The 6,000-nt window shown below is 37.9% G+C and overlaps 1 protein-coding gene across 1 annotated transcript in view; it reads right to left on the reverse strand.

The window, feature by feature from the left end:
- Window positions 1-4,210, reverse strand: part of LHFPL1 (LHFPL tetraspan subfamily member 1) — a 51,230-nt gene extending 47,020 nt beyond the window's left edge. Inside the window, exon 1 of the mRNA XM_036227230.1 lies at window positions 3,988-4,210. The gene's annotated coding sequence lies outside the window, so the exon portion shown is untranslated. The remainder of the gene's footprint in view (window positions 1-3,987) is intronic.
- Between the last annotated feature and the right edge of the window lie 1,790 nt (window positions 4,211-6,000).

The following is a 6,000-nucleotide window of genomic DNA, read 5'->3' on the forward strand; positions in this document are numbered from 1 at the left end:
ATATTTCATGTATGTAATAGCTTTGTGTCCCTCTCTTGGAATGTCTAGCCACATAGCCACGCTGGATTTTAGAAACAAAGAAATCATGCTGGTGCTCCTGCTGAGTGGTCCAGTAACTAGATATTGATAGAATTGTTTTTGACCTCTCTAGTGTTATATGGTTCCTCATCACTTTGTTTCTCCATATCCTAAAAGGGTCACATGCATTTTTCTGAGAATGGTTATATGAGATGCAGTGAGTGCAGCCAGAAAGTTGTAACAACCAGAATGGAAGCTTGAAGTCTGTTCTAAATTTACTGTCCTTACTAAAGACAAATGTTCACTAATCTTTAGAGATGTGACAGGCATTCTAACACAGATCACTTCAACCTATATGAAGCAGGAAGCCTTCCTAAGCTGTACATGTCAGGTGGTTATCTGTACTGCTTTTAAAAAAGCTCTACAGAAAGGGACTCTACAATTTTTCTCAGTAGTTTAACAACTCCAATTGTCAATAAATCATTTGATATGTCTTGTTTAAATGTTTTTGTCTGTAATTCATGGCCAATTCCTTAGGTCAGGTCCTCAAAGGGAATGGAGAACAGGTCCTCCAGATGAGAGCCCTTCATCAACTCAGATTGCTGTTAGCTTATTGTTAGCCTTATTTTCCAACATGAGTACTCTACCTCTCCCTGTGGTGGGTGACTCATTGCCAAGTCTTTAATCATTCGTTCTCACCCTTTCACTCTCAATGTACCTACTCATATGTGGGTACTTTAGTATCAGCAAAACTGGAAATATTGCTGTTATATTTTTCCTGGTGGAGAAAAACAAAATTCTTCTTCTGCTTTCCCTCCTCCCCAGTCCCCACAGAAAGAGAATCAAATCCTTATGTTCCTACTGAGCTTGTTATACAACATATGAGTTAAGAAAGCACTACCTTACCAAGGGTAATAGGGTCCAGGCAAAGCAGCCATTGAGTTAATGACTCAAAAATGAAGTGGTCAGAAAAGAGAATCTCTGAATTTCAGGTGCTGAGGAAAACGTACGACTGCTGGGTTTGGACCGATCTGCAAGAAGCTGCTTTGTTGGCACCAATTTGGGCAAAGGAATATGAACAGGCCTTTCTCCTCATGTCCCCAGATAGTGTGCATTGCCTATCTTCTGACTCTGTTACAAATACATCATACTCAGTGTTGAGACTTCCCTAGGAAATGAGAAAAATAAACAGGTATATGTTTCCAGTGCATAAATAGAGTCCTGGTCCAGTGAAATGTCTTTGCCAATGTGACTTCTTGTATCAAATTGGGAATATAAGCAGTCAGACCATTCTAGGTCATTCTATCTCAGACCTAACCTCAAGAAGTATCTATTACCACTTCCCAAACATTTCTATCAATAATTTTGGCCACCTGAGTCCCTCAGAAGTCCCTCTTACTCCGTATATTCCCATGAAGAAAATTGCTCCGGGTTTTCCTATGCTTGAAATCATCTCATGATTTAGCTACTCTAAGGGCTTTATTTCTCATTTGTGTCTTGATGACTTGAAGAAGATCTCACTTTTCCAAGCTTTATTGAGATATAATAAATATATGAAAAAATCGTATATATTTAATGTATACATCTTGATGAGTTTAGACATATGCCTACATATGTAATGCCATCACCAAAATTAAGGTACTATACATATTTATAATCTTCAAAAAATTCCCTGTGTTGTTTTGTGGTGTGTGTGTGTGTGTGTTAAGAACACAACATAAGATCTATCCTCTTAATGTGTTTTAAAGTGCACAACACCATATTGTTAACTACAGGCAAAAAGTTGTACATAAAAATCTCTAAAATTTATTCATCAGCCTAACTGAAACTTTACTCCCATTGAGCAACATTTTCTAATTTTCCCCTCCACTCAGCCACTAGCAACCACCATTCTACTCTCTGCTTAAGAAGACCTCACTTTTAACCTAAGCTTTGTCTCTCTCTTTTTTTAATTAAATTTATTTGGATGACATTTCCTCAGCTTTCACACTTGCTGATCCTCTTTCTAAGCTTTCCACCTCCTTCCCTCCTCTTTTATTCTGTGATTGAAAGATCAGCAAAACTAACTGTGTTGAGTTTGTTTATGTATTTGCATCTTTTCATCCTGAGGTGGAGATAATCACAAGCAGATAAGGTATTAGAAGACAGAATGCCATAAAGTAAGTGGAGAAAGAGGACCACCAAATCATTGACAGCATAGAAAGTCAATTCTAAGCAATAAAGTTGGCCGTGCCATACAGAGATAGAGATTGCCTATAAAAAGAACCTCCGTCTCAGATCCTGATCTCTTTCCTTTCTCCAAAGTCTGAGGTTAGAAAGGTAAGGATTAGAATAATTCTCTAAATTTTATATGAGTTTCTCTCTTCCCTGAAAAAAAGAATGTTCCCCATTAACCTCCCCATTTGTCTTCTGCTCTAGAAAGTGGGGTGCTGATTAGAGATCTTCATTCCTATTCTCATTCTGCATTGATAGGTATCCCCACCTTCAGTGCTCAGTTGGTTGGCTATGGGTCCTATCTCACAACTCTAACAGTTAGAAACTACTCCTACCACTCTGCTCTGGCAAGACACTGTTTAGTCCTACCAACAATGAGCTAAATGGTAATCCATTTCTCCACACCCTTAAGTTCATGGCCCCAGCCCTGCTCTTTTTGCCCCAGTAGTCCCTCTACTCATAGCCTCATCAGGAAATAAAACGCCATCACAGCCAACCATCTGCATTTAGTAAACCTGAACAGTGTAGGTAGAAGGTAATCCAAATGCTTCTCCAACAACTTTAGCAGACATGAGAGGCAGCAAGGCATGCTAAGAGTGTTTCTTAAAATGAGAGCCCCAAACTCTCTGCTTCAGAATCACTTTCAATGCTTGTTCAAAATGCAGACTATTACACTCCTAAGATTCACTGAATTAGAATTTGTGTATGGGCTTTGCATTTTTTTAAATCTTCAATTGGTTGTGATGGAAATTAATGATTGAGAAATACTATTTTAGTAGAAAAGAGTCCAGATTTTGGGATCGGATCTTGGATAGAGTCCTGAGTTCTGCCCCTTATAGGTTCTATAAACTTGAAAGGATCACTTAAAACTTCTTAGTTGCAGTTTCATCTATAAAATGGAGATAGTGAAATATAAAGTTCAAGTAAAATAACCTTTGTGGTCTACCTAACATAAGGATAGGTGTCAATTCTCTGGAGCTACCAGAGAAGGCTCCATTCTCCCATAAGTAATAGAGAAGACTCGAAGTCACCAAAGTAGAACATCACTCTTCTCTCCACCCTTTCCCCCAACCAACCAGTGATGTCTCCTCACCTCTAGGGTTCTTTCTGCTTTCAGTTTCCACCACAAAATGTAACTACTTGGCCCAGTGTTCTTTTTAAGAATGGATTTATAGTTAAGCTATTTCAGGTTGTTTTGGAAATCAACATTCTTGGCACATAGTAGGAACTCACAGATATTTACTGAAAAATACAATCTTTTATTTCGAGCCTGAATGCTTTCAACATCTGCATTTCAATTTAATGCCATCACCACATTTCAGTCACATAACTTCAATTTAGGCAAGTCTAAGAGATCAGCCTAGCACATCAGAAAAACATATCCACTATTACTTCTATAGACAGGTCAGAATAAAACCCCTCCCTCCACTTCTACAGATATTCATTTCCTCTAATTGAGCTACCAGTTCTTCCGGAGAAACCAACTAGCATTTAATTAACCCTTACGTCCTCAGATCATTTCAATATGAAATAAAAACCCAGCCTGATTCCTCTTAGCCTCTGTACAAACAACAGACTATGAGGAAGGAAAGATGAACCAGGCTGCCTTTGGAAAAAAAACAGCTTCTGTGAGCTGTAAGGTCAAAGGACAAGAAGCCTGAGAAAGGAGGAAAGAAGGGGGACTGAGCAAAGGAAAAGCAATGGAGTTTCTTATTCAGCTGTTTCAATTGCATTTGGCCCCAGTTGCAAATTTACCTTCTGACCACGAAGGCTGATTGACTTGTTCCCTCTCTTCAGACTCAAATCTGAGAAACAACTTCTCACAGCTTGTCAGAAGGAGATGGGAATCCCAGCTGCTCTTTGCAGTGATGACTGAAAACCTTGCTTTACCTTTGGGAGAGAGGGGCGGAGTCCAACCTAATAGGAATTAACTCTAAGCATGCTGGAGGCTTTAAATCCAGCCTCATACATGCAGGCACTTGAAGTAGTTTAGTGGGCAGAGTCCCCGACCACCTTCATCCTCACAGCTGCCAAGTCAGCTGTGTATGAGTGAATGTATGTGTGTGTGTGCAGGCACATTCACATTTAAACTGCATATCTATCTCACTAACTCATCTGCTGCCCAAATGCTTGTTGAGGAATAGAAGTTATCCCTAACTTTCCTTCAAAACCCTAAATAACCTCCACATATGTATTAAGTAGCTGACCTATGCAGCTGGAAACAACTTAGAAAATACATGCCTGAATGGAATAAGACAGAATAACTAACCTCTTTCCCAAACTAATTTCCACAGTCTGATGGGGAGGTGTGCCAACAGAATAATTTATGGCTCCGAGATGTAAAGTTTACATTTAAGAAACTTAAAATCACACATTGAGAAGGCTAAATAACACCTTTCAAAAAATAACAGTACTGCCAAAAGGCAGTGTCTAACTTACCCCAAAGCATCAATAATTGCTTTACCACTTGAGAAAAGAGGTGAGAAGTCTAGAGATTAATGGGGCTTTGTTTGATGTTCTGCTACAACCGGATGTCCCGGATGTCATCTCGATCCCACCTATGAGTGTCCCTGGCACTCCATATTTATTTGAGGAAACATCGCTTTCTACCTTGTATTTGTTTTTTTTTCTTTCATATGTATCTCATTTCCCAGATGCCTTGTGAACAGAGAACTTTGCTGAACAAAATGAGTTGAAAATAGGAATGGTAACTAGCTTACCTTAATAGAACATACAAAGTTGACCCAAAGTAACTTTGCTTCTATAGTGGCCCACTTGCCTTGCCAGAATGCTATAAAGTTTATCAGCCTTATTTTCTAGCATTTTGTGGCAATAATTCAAAATGTGAGAATAAATTAACTAGCATTTTAGCACATTCATTATACCCTGATTATTTAATGAAGTTGACAGTTTTTTCTTGCTGCTGCGAATACAAGCAGGCATCCTGTCTTTTATCTGCTATATAGCCTTATATTCATGCGTGCATGCATGTATCCATTTTGCTATTTTTCATCACCAGTTTTTAGTCAATTTTTTTCTATCCCAACACACTGACAAACCACATTCCCATCTGTAATAATGGCTTACTAAGCCAGTTCTGGGGGAAGGAGAGATGACCTCTTAGGTGAAATGTCAGAATTTGACAGTATAAATTCCTGAGATCGACTTTATAATCTCCCAGTTTAAAAATCAGTGCTTCAGATATAGGGCTATATAAAGAAGAATGCTAAACACTTTCTCATTAAAAATAAGTCAACATTAACAGACACATAATAACTCTGTATGAAATATGACTAAATTTTTTTAACATAAGAAAAATAGTCGATTCCACTCTATGCAACAATAAATATTGCCCTTTGCTTAGCAGCTACCCTTGTCATTTTGGGAACTGATCACCATTTGCAAATTAAGAATAACTCATTTTAACTTACCTTTTTTTTATCCTTTATTCCCTGTGCCTCCAATTACCTCAAGTTGAATAATATGTATGCTAAGTAATGTATGCTAAGTAATGATCTAATTTATTTGATAAAGTTTTGTTCCCTATTCTTAATTTAATGGTTGATTATTCTTTCAGGAAAAAAATGCTTACATTTTTTGACTCTTGATACTTTTTCACTGAAAAATACTCTTCAATTCTGCTTGCATAGATCATATGGGAAGAATTGAGAAGGGAACACTTATTGTAATTTATTAAGAGAATTTGAAACTATGTATTATTTTTAATAACGTTAAAATAGGTATTGGTCATGGACCCAGGGGATACCT

This window comes from Rousettus aegyptiacus, unplaced genomic scaffold (assembly GCF_014176215.1).
Source record: "Rousettus aegyptiacus isolate mRouAeg1 unplaced genomic scaffold, mRouAeg1.p scaffold_m13_p_9, whole genome shotgun sequence".
Taxonomy (NCBI): Eukaryota; Metazoa; Chordata; class Mammalia; order Chiroptera; family Pteropodidae; genus Rousettus; species Rousettus aegyptiacus.